The sequence below is a fragment of the Agelaius phoeniceus genome, chromosome Z, assembly GCF_051311805.1.
Source record: "Agelaius phoeniceus isolate bAgePho1 chromosome Z, bAgePho1.hap1, whole genome shotgun sequence".
Lineage (NCBI taxonomy): Eukaryota > Metazoa > Chordata > Aves > Passeriformes > Icteridae > Agelaius > Agelaius phoeniceus.
Window position 1 is genome coordinate 43,250,800 of NC_135303.1, and position 14,579 is coordinate 43,265,378.

Genomic DNA, 14,579 nt, shown 5'->3' on the forward strand with positions numbered 1-14,579 from the left:
CTAGGGACTATGCTGCCAGAACCAGGTATTATTTGTTTTGTTACTTGGACGCCTAAGAGCTATCATAATGCAAATTAGAGTATTTCTAAAAATGCAAAACCCATGAAAACAATAAGATCCTCCCCATACCCCCCAAACCAAACATAAGTGAAGTTCATTTGCTTTTGAGTTTTCCTATGTAATTCAGATATTTCCACAGCTCAAAACTTCTGATTTGAATCTTGGATAAATCAAGAAATGTTAAACACAGTACTTCCAGTTGGTAATTCCAATATGGCCATGATCATTAATGAAAGAAAGGCATAAGTAAATGGCAAATCTAAGTATGTCAGAATGTGCTATAGAATTTAATTTAAACTTTTGAAAATGTCATCATTTAGTTTGGCAAACAGAGGAGAAAGGTTAGGGACTATAAATAATGGGTTTCTTGAGTGTTTCAGCTGAAACAAAAAATTGAAACAAAATAATAATGATTTGTGTGAACATAAAATATTTTGTTGACTCAAGATAAAATGTTTTGTTCAATTTTGGGAAATTCTTCATTTGACCATTTTCAAGTCACACTATATGAGATCACCACTTTTGAGATCCCAATCACATCAAAACAAAAGTAAAATTAAAAACTCAAAAATAATATTACAGTTTTGTTAAAGCAACCTCAGCATGCCAGGATGATTATTTAATGGAAATTCATGAATGTTTGGCCTATCTTGCCCCTGAATTTATATTGAACTGCTTTCTTGCATGGGGTTGTTTGTTGTCTGGACAAGTCTCTGGTGTCTGCCTGGCTGTCCTGTTCCCTGGATGGGGCAGTGGTCTGGTTCTGGTTTCCAGGTCCTGCCCACCACTCCAGAGGCAGACCCTGACATTCCTGGTACCCACCAGCCCCTGGAAGTGACATTTTCTAATTCTCCTCTTCCATGCTTTTATGCTTTGGAAAAACACATTGTTGACATTCCTATAAATAGAGGGATTGCTGCTTCCTTTTGAAGCAGTTTGGGTGATTTATATCTGGTAAGACCATAATAATAAAAAAGTTATTTCTAGGCTCAGGCCTAGAAATGATGGAGCTCAGCATTATATTCTTAGTGCATCAGTGACTCAAACACTCAAGTTTTCTACTTTGTAAAGAGTAGCTAAATCTCATTTAGATATTCACCCTACCCAATGAGTTTTATAGAGTTTTGTGAGATAATTTCAGAGGGCACTGAACAACTTGACTAAAAATTGGAACAGGGGATCAGCAATACCAGTGATCCAGAGGTATTTGTTTACTGCAGAAAGGACAGAGCTTTGTGAAAAATCCCTTCAAAAATATGTGAACTAGATCTTTTGTCTGAGCACCCTATTAGTATCTTAAAGACTCCTTTTCCCTGTGGATGTCTTTTCTCTTCCCTGGATGCACTTCTTCAGTCTGTTGTTCTCAGTGACCACAGTAAGGCCATGATCAGTTCCCTATGGCTCCCCTGCCACATGCCACTGCCCCCAGAGCCCTCGGTCCTGAGCCCATTGCAGTGACATCCAGCTCACTGCAAAGTCATCCTCACACTTGAGATTTTCCTTTTATTTGGCCCCTAAACTTAGAGCTGGTCAGCACTGAAACACTGCAGTGGGGCACTCAGCAAGGCCAGGAGGGCATCTCTGCTCCTCTCTAGTGGTGAAAACAAGAGGGCTCCTCCTAAGTTAGTTCAAGCAATGTATGATTTGCAAAGACTTACCAGAACAATTGCATTTATCCTGGTGGTGAGACTGACAAAGGAGATAAGAAAGTCCATTAGGCTCATCACTGGACCAGTTTAAAATCTGGACTTTGATCTCACATTAAATTATATATCAAAAAAAGGAGCTTACATTTGTGAGTTCCAAAAGCAGATTTTAACATGTTCCACAGAGAACCCAAAGAAAGGATGTAAGAAAAGGTGATGCCTCCTCTAATGAGCCTCACCCAAACCTAAACAAAACCAGGGTTGAAATAACTCTTTCCTTAGAAATTTGATAAAAAACATTGTATCCAAAGGCACCCTTCATTGGATATTACATGCTTTATGGAATCCTTTGGCATCCTTTGGTGTAGAAATGTCTAGATAGCCCTATTGTGACCCAAAAGAGCACAGTTCTCTACAGCACATCCCTTAATAAGGAAGCTATTACCTATTAGACATGGGTGTTATATTAATATTTACAATATTTGTTGGTCTTTACTCCAAGAAGTTTCTGACTACAGGATACCTCTTCTTCAGAGTAGGTTTCTTTGTCATATTTTTAAACTATTTTTATATATTTTTTTGCTACTGAGAAAAAACCTCTAAAAACAGATGGCAAGAGTCTGTCCTATCTATATCTAGCAGCAAACAAAGGCACATTCTTTTCATGATAACACCTTTTGGACTATAGTTGTCAGTTTTGCCCAGTATAACAATTTCTTTACTGAAAAACCTGCAATAATCAGAGATATTTCTTTAAGTTTTCAAATAAGCCTGTCTTTACATGACAAAAAATGAGAAGAATTTATGCATGTTAATTCTATAATTTATTCTTGAGACAGGCAAGTACAGCCAGAGATCAAATGCTGGAGCATGATTCCACCTGACTTAATTTATTGAATTGGTACTGCCAATAGTGCATTGCTTCTCTTTACATAATATCTACTGAAAAGTCATTTTGCTAAACATATTTTGTATTTTTATACTTATGTGTGTAAATACATTTTTTTTCTCCCACTTAATTAGAGGAACAATATTTCCCTTCCTGACACCATGTAAGCACATTGGGAAGAATTTATTAGGAGGGATTGGAAAGGATATATTAGTTGAATATTTTAGAGTCAAACAGCAGTTTCTTAACTGAATTCCCTACATTCATATTCTAGTCACTCATTTGGGGTTTTTTACCACTGTTAACCTTTAGAATTAAATGAATAGGACCTCAAGCATTGTTGGTGCTGGATACCTGCAGGAAACTAGAGAATATTCATTTAACAAGATAAACAAATAAACAAATAAACAAAATCCTAGCAACCAAAATCCCAAAGAAGAACACTATAATAACTTGAAAATATATATGTCATAAATACATATAAGATATGAGAATAGATACACAGTCTGTTATAGATAATTAAATTGCCCCACAAAAAAAAAGTTTTTATATCATTAATTCCAGAAATAGAACACACCAGATTTAGGAAATATTTTTCAGATAGCTCACAACAGATGAGATCATGATGTACAGCTGTGCCATCAACCTCTGTCTGCTGATGTGAGCTCAGGCTCAGCTGATTGCCACTGCAGTACCAGGTGACTCCAGGGAAAGCTATGGGAGACCTGATGGTGAGTGAAATAACACTTGACAGCTCTGAAAATCATGAGTTTTCTGCTCCTTTTATCAGTCAATTGTTAAAAAGATACAAGATTTTCCACTATAACAGACTTAACTAGCCTTCGCAGAAAGCAGCTGTAGTCCATGTTTTCTAATTTTAAATATTAGCAGAAAATTAATTGCTAACAAATTGCATTGGGGAGTAATTCTAAGAAAATGAAAAAAGGAGTAGCCCTCAAAGTCTTTTCACAGGACACATAGCCGTGCAGGTGTTAAAGGCTCTTAAATTTGCATCTATCAATTTCAGTTCTGTTGTAACACTCTAATGTGACTCTTTCAATTTGCCTCCAAACTCCTTAGTCAGAGGAATAATTCAATACAGTATACACTGAAAACAGGCAGACCTCTTACTCAAATTTCATTACATGGTCATTGTAGGTCCCTTCGAACTTAAAATTAATCTTTTCTAAAAATAATTGCACAAATAGTGTGAGAATCTAACTGCCATTGAGTCTTCCATAGGATACAATAAGGAGCATGTCAGCATGTTACTTAGGGAGACCCCGCCTCTGCTCATGTTCTCATACAGTTATTTTATTCTTTCCAACTTAACCACAAGTACCTGGCCATGATAATCACATGGTTCGTCAGTCACATGTTATCATGGGTTTACTGCCATTCTTAATAGGCAATGGAGATTTTGTCAGTCTTGCTTGACTTTGTTGATTACTCTTGTTATTAATTCCTCCATTTTTATTGGCAAGTCAATCTGCAGGAGGTGGAAGTGTGTGGGTGTGGGCATTAGTAGTAAATAAAACAGAGAGAGGCCTGAAAATCAGTCAGGTCACGTAATCTGAAAAAACTCAGATTAAGATAATCAAGGCAATTACTGGACTGTGGCTTCCACCAGAGCTTTACTCAACCAACAAAAAGATCTGAGATTGGATGCCAAATTGTAGTTTTTGTTGTTGAATAGGACAAGGGTCTCTTTAACAGAACCGCTGTCAACATATTGTCTACTCATTTTCATTTTATGTTCAACTGGTTGCCTGTTTTCCCTCATTTTCTTTTTTTTTTTTTTTTTTTTTTTTTACAATGCATATGATTCAGTATTTCACTAAAGGCCCACATAGTTTCTGTCATATACACTGTCTGCTGCTGGGTAGAGTGCATGTTCTTGCTATACACACCATACCCTTTTATTCTCCCTTACCACAGCAGGATGGATAAAAATCAGCAGTCTCTCTCTCATTTTAATTTAGAGCTTCTGAAGGATGTAACCTGCACTGAAATGCTGCAGCATTAGCTACACCTGAGTTAGGGCCACACATCTCACAGCATGTTGTGCTCACATTCAAAAATTAACCCACAGCCTAGAGTTTTCACCTTTCTCATATTTGAAAGGAGCCCAAAGCAAATCTCAAAGACAGACACAATAAATGCTGTATCTGCTTCAAGTGGGCAAACCTAAGTGTAAAGCTAGATGTGTATTTAAAAAAAAAATGAAATGAGTGTGGCTGATCATTTCTCCTTTCAGATCAGAGAACTTTTAAGAGAATTCCTTGACTAGTGTTACGTTGCACTTTGTGCTTGGATGGTTCAGTGACTTAGGCCAACTCACAGTTGGCTTTTCTCAGCCTTTATTTTATATTTGTCCCCAAGGGACCAAGAGACTACTGAGATTTTTTTTTTTTTAAATGCATGCATCATCTTTTGCAATAAAGCAGCAGGTGTGAAAGTCTGACTCCAATGAAAGTGGTGGCTGTCTTCCAGCTGATTTCTGCATGGCCAGATTTAAAGAGGGTTAACCAGACGCAGAGTCTGGTCCCTGAACAAATCCACAAACCTACAAGAGGAAACATCTTTGACACAGTATCTGCCACAGGAGTACTACATTGACAATTTTGCCTCCTACCCTAAAAAAAACCCAGGAAAATGGGTAATTTAAATTCTCAGATACACAGATCCTAAGTGAGAGTGGGTGGTGAAGACTGTAAGAAGCCCATAATGCATGGAGCAATACTCCATTGCAGAAATGTAAAGACTTCAAAGGGCTTCAACCAACGCTTTTCAATTGACAGAAAGAAGGAAACAAGATTATTTTAGGGTATTGGTGTGGGTTCCATAAGGAAGAAAAATCTTAGGAAATATTTTGGAAGATTCTGGGGAGGTATAACGCTTACTTGTTCCATGTTTTAAGGGTGAGAATATACGGAGCATTTACGGGAGTTTTGGAGGAAAGATTAAAGTTCAAGGAAGAAAGAATAGGGATGGAACAGCAAGGATCATCACTGAAAAGACAGAAAATGGAGGCAAAAAGGAACTAATCACTCAAGGCCTTCACTTGATTGCCACAGTTCTTATCTTTTTGCCTTTTCTTTTTTACTATTTTATGCATGCATCACCTGAATATGTGTATGTGCAGACGTGATCAGCTAGTGAACTTGGAACTGGAGTTGTGTGTTAGTAGGGCTGAGAGATGGTGGGTAAATGCTGTTTTAGGGGCAAACTGCCTCAGAAAGCAGGAGCCTGGAACCCAGGCAGCGACAGTACCACAGGTCTGCGAACCAGCCGCTGAAGACAACCATGTGAACTTGTGACTGTGTGTACCCCTGAGATCCAGTGAATTTTGGGTCTGATTTGCTGGTAAGAATAAGGCCAGGCTGTGGTTACGTGAGAACTGTTTATGTTTATGTGGGTGCCTGCAAAGGCACTGCTCTGTCTGTGCTGATCTGTGACCATCCCTGTCTGTGGAGGGCATTTGCAGCAGGCTCCACCGCTTGAAAATGGTGAGAGAAGTGGCATCATCTCTAGGTGACTAGGAAGAGACCAATTTCTGTGTTGGCATGTCACTGGAGTTTAGAAAGACCTAGGTCTAGAGATGCCCTGGAAATGTCCTAAATTGATAGCCCTGCAGGATTTGGGAGGTCCTCCCAAGGGACACAATAGTATGTATGTTGGCAAGCACTACACAGTCTTCTGAGAAGTGTTTGATCATTGATCATCCAAGTATCTGAGATCTAGAACCCAGTAAATCTTGATGGATTTGGATATTTTCCTTTTTCACAACACATATGATGAATGAATATGATAAATATCCCACTGAATAAAGCAATTCTAAATCCTTTTCTTCGATAGTAGTCTTTTAGTGACAGGAGACCAGTAGACTTAGACCTGAAGAACATACATAGACATACAGCCATGCACGTGTGGACCAATTTAATAGTCTGGAAGAGAACTATACGCTGATCCATGTCCACATTTTAATTCCCATCTTCCTCATAGAGTACGCAACAAGCCATCATAAGCTCAGTCCATCAACAAGCCATCATAAGCTCAGTGTAACCAGTGCAACATGTTCATGTTTTGTTGGCAGGAATAATGGTTCTTTCTGCATTCCAAAGCTCTTACTTGCTTTCCTCTGTTCCATGCCATTAGGTATTTTTCTCCTCCAGCAGCATGTTCTCCATCTCATAATGGAAGATGATACAGAATTTTTACAGGTTTTCAGTAGCAGGAAGAAAATTAGAAAAATAATCTTTGCCAGAGTGCTTGGAGAAGGCTGATGAGTTTCGTAGGTTAAAAAAATTAGTCTATGAAATGTATACTTATGCTGGGGAATTCTGTACACATGAATCTGGCTCACTGGGTGAGTAATTGAATATCCATCTTTTCCTTCAAAAGCTGACTAGTAAAACAGTAGCCCTCACAGTTGCTAATGTTATGCTCTGTAAATAGCTCAGGAACTTTGTGTTCATAAAGAGCTGAATACAGCCAATGAGACAATAGCCTCCTCCAAGTTCTGTCTTTTTTGACTTATCTTTCTATCCTCTCAGCTAGCTCCTGGTGCTAACTTCTGAGATAAAAGGCGTCCCAGTTTCTTGCTTACATTCTCTATTATAAAAATACAGCATTTCCTTTGGACTTTTAAATTTTTCTACATTTTCCCAGGCCTGCAATATATGTAGGGCATCTTAAACACATGTGGCTGCACAACTGAACTGCTCGAGAACTGAACCAATGCTAAATTTAAAACCACATTCATTGCATTTAGAAACTCCATCCTGATTCCCTTTATTATTATATTCTCTGTTATATCTGATAATAATTATGATCTTTGAGTACTGAAACATGGCTTGTGCTTATTTTACAATGTCATATGATCACCAAAAACAGATGCAATGAGGGCACACCCTAAAGACTTGTCACTTCCACTTTTTTCCACATCTTTCCTGATTCATCATGCTCACAGTAAATGGACTAACAAATCAATTTGGCTTTGTGACCACTCTGTTTCATATTTGCTAGAACAAGCTTCATCTTAGCTGCTGCTTATTGTTCTTTTTGGACATTCTTTTGAGACTTTTCCTCAGGGACTTACATGTTACTGGAATTTGAGGTTTTGCTCTGGATCTCCATTTCTGTGGAGATTTCTGTGTGGATTGGGAATGATTTAACTCAGTTTTGCCTTGACTCAACTTGTTGACATGCTCTTCCTTCTCTGTCCCAGCTTTTAATGGTTCCCATCTAGTCTTCTCCCACCCTCTGCAATCCATTCCAACCCCACATTTAAGAGGATTTTTTCAGCACTTTTTCTAGAAGACAGATGAAGGGACTGGCCTCTTTCTTTTACTACCTTCCCTTGCCTCTCTCCCTTCTTCCATCCCTCCCTCTCTCCTATATTTCAGGAGGAAACAATTTTTCTATATCTGTGTCTTGGTTTGAAAGAAAGGTGTTTGCTAAGGAAGGCAGGAGCTTCCCTTGGAATGGAAAATGCAAATGCCCTCCCTCTGAATTATTATCATTTTGAACCTAAGGGGCTCTCAGGCAAAGACAGGACAATAGGAACAGCAGTTCATGACCAGTGTGTGTGATAAAGCACACAAACATCACCAGCCCCGGCACTGACCCCACACAGAGCCCGAACTCGGGCCCGGCCCGCTCGGCCGCGGCGCTTTCCCTCTGCTGCAGTTCCGGGCTCGGCCGGCAGGGGCGCCGCTGCTCCCGGGGGCGGGGCGGGGGCGCTGCCTTCCCCGCGCCTGCAGGGGGCGCTGTGGCGATGGCGGCTCGGCCCAGACGGGCAGGGATGGGGAGAGGCCTTGCTCCACAAACCCCATGGCACCGATCCCGGGGCCCAGCGGGACTCTCGGGAGAACCAAGCTGGGGCAGCAGGACGTCTCGGCAGGCAGGGGTGGGGGGCTACAGTGCAGTGAAAGCTCGGAGCAGTGCCGAAGAAGCTGCGGGGGTGGGGCAGCGGCAGCCCGGCTTGCAGCAGGGCAGGGAGAGCCGAGCAGGGCAGGGAGAGCCGAGCAAGGCACGGAGAGCCGAGCTCAGGCTCCCCGGCACGGAGCAGACGGGGACAGATCCCTCTTTTAGTGAGGTCGGTGTTAATGAGCTCCCAGTCCAGTGGCTGCTCTCACCAGCAGAGGCTCACCCCATGGCAGGAGAAGCAGCAGCTCTGGGCTGGGGTCGGGCGGCAGCAGCGAATTCCCTTCCCCAAGCAGCAGCTCCGACCATCCTCCTCTCAAGCTGAGAAAAGAGAGAGAAACAGAGAGACAGAGAGAGGAGAGAGCCAGCAGCTGCCCCAGCCCGTCCTTTTTCTGCCCAATTCCCGCGGTATCTCTGCCCCTCGGAGCGAAACTCCCAGACACGAGAAGTGCAAACAGATACCGTCCTCCTCTGAGCTTGGCCTCTATTGCTTTTCTTAAGTATCCAGTCATTTGTGTTACCAAGAAACTCATGGGAAAAACAATTCAATAAGTAAAAAGGAACAAAAGGAAAGAAATCTAACCCGCAACAATCTGGAATAATAATAAAAATGGTAAAAATAAAGGCTTTTGGCTTCACAAGAACGAGCAACATAAAACAAGGGTATGGAGATGCAGGGAATAATGGCGAACAGAATATGCTCTGCAAAAAAGTGGTATCTGTTTTCCTTCAGAAGCAAGTAAATGAGCAAAGGAAACAGGTCCAGTAGGACTAGCCATGAATCCATCAGTTTTTTGCTTTAAAGGGGAATGTACAGAACATAGATGTTTTTCTTTGTTTCTACCATACTTAAATACGCAGGGAGGAAATTTTGAGAGAGGATGCAGCTCCTCTCAAATTGCTCTCAATTGTTAAAGGAAAAGCTGGCAGAGGGCTGTTTCAATGTTGGAAAACATTTCCTTCCCTTGTGCCTCTTCAGGGGTTACCCTGATACTGCCTGGGAGCTCCTAGAGCCAGCACTGATGAGCTGTGGAAGGTCAGCAAGGCTCTTGGAATTGTATCCAGAGCAGTAGAGCAGTACTTTTCAGTTTGCCCTTCCTCTGGATTTCATATCAGCTGCTTGCATCATCATGCTTAGTTAAGTCTCAGGTAATAGAATGGAACTTTAGTAATACCATATAATTTCATTCTTTACAGTACTGTGTCCACAGATGATGGCAGGTTCATTACTGCTACATTAAAAAATGATACCGTGTTCCAGAGCCCAGTGTAACAGGGAGGTGAATGATTTTACCAAAGTACTTTGCAGAAATTCACATGATACATAAATATTAAAAAAAGCACCAGAATTTTCAGGTTACCCGAGAAAAGTATCAATAAAACTCTCATTTAATCAGATCTGCTCAAGGTATGACATAGTAAAGGATTATTGGTCTGGATTCAAAATATGACTGTTAGTCTTTTTTTAAACCATTTATCTTATCAAAGGTTAAATAGTTTCAGTGTCAGCTACCCTTCTGGTTAAATGGAGCAAAACCCCAATGTTATTCATACATCAAATAGTGCGGAGATAGGAGATAAATTTACCCAAATGATATTCAGCCACTGCAATTTATTAAAGTCCAGGAATTTGTTATTTTTCATATTTCTCTTACTGCAATCTAACACCACTGTGTGGGAGCCTGAGCTGGAAAACTGCAGTTGGCAGGGGAAGAACTTGCACATATCACATTTGGAAGAAGAATGTCCAAATCCCATGCCTTTGCTCCTTAAAAGCTAAATCTCCTTAAAAGCAAAAGTTTTAGAGAACCTTAAATCCTTGAAAAGAAAGTTTTAAAATATATTGTCTTCAGAATTTATAGTTTAGTAAGACACTTCCCTTATTTTATTTTGTGATTATTGGCAAGCCCAAACCAATAAATAAATAAATTAATTAAACTGCAATTCTTTTAATTTACCATTGCCATTAATGACATAATGCCCTGAGAGTGGTTTTAAAAATAGAAGAGAAGGTACGTTCTTCTCAGTAGATTGTCTATTTTAAATATAATTTCTGAAAGCCCACTTCTGAAAAAAAAAAAAAATAATGAGTCTGCCAAATACTATGTGTTAGATAAAACTCAAAAAGAAAACAGGGAGCAGTGATTTTTAGTTCTACTTCAAATTAGATATCATTCCTTATAGCAGAAAGACAATTTATATTTATTTGATTTGATTTATACTTATGTTTATGTAGGGCTATTTTTGTTTTATACCTGAAAGTATATTGAAAACTTTCTGGACTGACACAAAGTAATAATTTATCCTGACAGATATGACCTTATCAAGACTATAAGGATCATACTTTTCATTTGCATATTCTGCAGAACAGAGGATATTTTATGGTAGGTTGTAGAATCCATTTATTAACTGAAAGCCTTTCTGATGGATATATGAGATTTTAGAAGTAAAAAAAAAAAAGAATTTGGAAAAACTACCATTTGAATACTGAATTTGGAAAGTTTAATTGCAAGGTAGCCCACATGAATATGTATCAGAAGTATGCAATTACACAGTATAACTCCAGCTTTAACAAATATAATCCATCTAACAGCTAAATAGTGTCCTAATTTTGATCGTTTACATGTGGTATATTTTGAGCACAGATGTGATACGCGTTCTAAAAATCAATTTTAAATCGATCCTTTTTTAACATTTCTCCCTCAGCTGTAGTTATCTTATGACAGATTTACAAAACTATGTGAGTGACATAACACCTAAATTCAGCAACTTTCTTTGCTTTTTTCCTGCTCCAGAGTCAACAGGTTCAGGAGAGTGTGTGCCTTGAAAGTCTATCACTGGTCTAATCAGAGTTGTGCTCCTCAAAAGAGCTAGTGGTGGCTGTGCCTTATGTTTTGGTCTGGTGACCCTTTTTGCTCCTCATGAGGTGCAGTCCTTGTAAGAAGAGGTATCCAGGAGAACTGTCTGATGCCCAAGACACGCCTTCTCCAAGGTCAAGCATGATCTGTCTCAGTGAGCAGGAAGTGAAGTAAATGTGACATAAATAGGTTCTGACTAGCTCAAATATGAAACTGGAGTGTATACAAGGTGTCAGCAGGGCAGCTGACCCACAAGGAGTATGGAGACATTGATTGTGCTGGGATAGATTTAGTAAAGCCAAGGCCTATCTGGAGCTGAATTTGGCAGGGATGTCAAAGGCAACAGGGATTATTTATATAAAGAGTAGGAGGATGAGTAAGTAAAATGGGGTACCACTGCTGAATGGGCAAGAATTATAGTGAGAATTATAGTGAGAAAAGATAAGGAAAAGACCATATGTTCATTGCCTGTTTCCCTTCAGTCTTCACCAGTAATACCTGAACCAGTAATACCAGTCCTTAGCAATCCCAGGTGCTGGGACTGCTGAGAAGGACTGCATCGAGGAAGAGCTGCCCTTAGTAATGGAAAACCAGGTTAGGGAGCCCTTAAACAATCTGGACATAAGTCCATGGACCTGGAGAGCTGCACCCAAAGATGCTGAAGTAGCAGGCTGAAGGCTCTGTGAGGCTGCTGCTGATTATTTCTGAAAGGCTATAGTGACTGGAAGGGGTTCCTGAATACAGGGAGAAGCCAAGTGTCAGTTTTATATTCAATCGAGAAGAGAGAAAAAGAGTATGTGGGGGTCTGTAAGTCAGTCAACCTCATGTCAGTTCCCAGGGACAGAGAAGAGAAGATTTAGAAGAATCTTGTGCATAAATATATGATGCCGGCGAGTGGGAGTAAAGATGACAGAACCAAAAATTTCTCTGTGACACTCAGTGGAAGGATGAAATTCCACTTAAGGACAACCTCGCCTTTTGTTACGGTGAGAGTGGCCAGGCAGTGGAGCGGGTTGTAGGGAGGCTGGGGAGTCTCCATTCCTGAAGGTATTAAAATACCAACTGGACATGACAGTCTTGTCTAGCTGTCCTGCTCTGAGCAGGTTTGAAAAGATAGTATCCAGATCTGCCTGGTAACCTCTAGCAATTCTGTGATTGTGTGATTTTGCTAATCTTGCTTTTGGCAGAGATCTGAAGATTACCATAATTGCAGTATACACTGCTGTAGGAATTTCTGGGAAATAGACTTCCTGAGTCATGAGGAAGCAGTGACACAAGCCAAAGTTCTAATTCTTCAAAATCTATATCTCCCTGCCTTGCAATTCTTAAACCAAATTTAACTACCATCATTGACAAATGAGGCTAAAAGATCTGAGGTTTCACCCCTCCTATAAAGACAAATTTTGCTCCTGGTTAACAGTGGAGGTTATGAAAAAAATGCCCTAAACAAAGAAACTAACAAATAACCTTTCACCTTTCTTGAAAAAAAAGTGTGTTTGAAACAAAGAAGTTTTTAAGTCACAGTTTTTTAGTACTGTAAAAGTTTTCATTTAAAGTACCTACTTAAAAAACCTGACTTATGGATTATTTTTGTTTCCAACTTAAAAAAACTGATTTATGGATTATTTTGTTTCCAAAGGTAATTGTCTTTTTTCTCCTCTGTCAAAACTGGTTTTCATGCAATAGGCAAGAGAAAGACTTCATAGCAGATAACTTTTCCAATTTTATAATTGTTGGGTTTTGCTTTTGGGGATTTTTTGTTTGATTCGGTTTTGGTTTTTTGGTGTTATTGTTGCTTCCGGCTTTTTTTCTCCCTTCTTTTTGTTGCTACTGGCATAGGCCTGCAGAGGGAAAGTTAAATACAGTACAGAACTGTTAGGACTTTGTAGTTTATTTGTCCAACCTTTATTGGAAAGAGAAGCAGATAATATACAATAATATGCGTGGGCTTGTTTTCGCAAACAAGACTTCTCCATTGTCCCACAGGATCGTTCTGATTAATAGGTGAAAGAAGGATGCAAGCTGCATCACCATTACAACTGATGCAGGAAATAGTATGCTGTGATTCATTCCTTGTCAACTCTTTCCCAGATCTTTCACTGAGTCTAGCTTGGGAGAAAAATAATTTAAAATAATGAAAGTTAACCTTCATGGTGTCTGGTCATCCTTTCTGCATTTATTTTCCCCCTAAGATAGCCAAAACACAAGACCAAGTTTAGTAACCATTTGTGTTTCTGTCCTCTTGTAGCTCCATCACCTAGTCCTTGGCAAGAGTTAGTTGAGCCAGATAAGAAATGTTCGAATTAATTGAGATTTCCCCATGTGAAGCCCTATGTGTGTGACCTTCCCACTCTTCACCCATGTAGTACTATCTGCAACCACTGGAACTAGGAAAAAAGTTGCTGCACCAGGTACAAAAGAAAAATGTGAAACTAGGTGATTTAACCACTCCTAAATTCCTTACTGTAATATGCTACTGACCTCCCTTCCAAATCAAAATTTAGTCTCTCTGATTTTTGCTGACAAGTTCACCTCCCTCCTCCTGCATACCACAAAGAGCCTGTCACTTACCAGCAAATGAACCCACCTGAGTTTGAACCATCAGTGGTGTTGGCATATTTTAGCTTAGCTTCCAGCTTGCCATACCCTGCTTCCAGACTCCAATATCTACAGCTTTGAAAAGCTAATCTACTCCAAATCAATGAAATCTATGTTTAAGCTACAGTTTCTATTTTATTTGCTGGTGATTATTCTCTTACTTGTGAGCAAAAGAGTGGCATTTTCCTGGTTGTACTTGTATGCAAATGCCTGTGATCAAGGAAGAAAGTTATTAATCCATATATAGATAAAACATGCCTAAGTTCCTAAAAGCATAGTAAGTATAGCAGCACTAACAAAGTTATTCTTCCTTTCAGAGACTAAATACTATTGGATTTTCACATTTAGGTGTACTCACAAGGTAAATAATCGAATTCTCCTTATGTAGAGTTGTTTGCCAGCTGGGAGAAATTAAACATTTCTTGCTGTTAAACCTCTGGACATGTCCTCGGCAAAGTCGATCTGGTGATCCCAAGAAAATTAATTCACCAGGGTGCACAAATTGGAGCTTTTACAGGGACAGAAAAATGTCATTAGGGGTAGTATCCTCACTTGGATTGCCTATCATTCCCCTAGCTGTGTGTTTACAACTTAAATTAT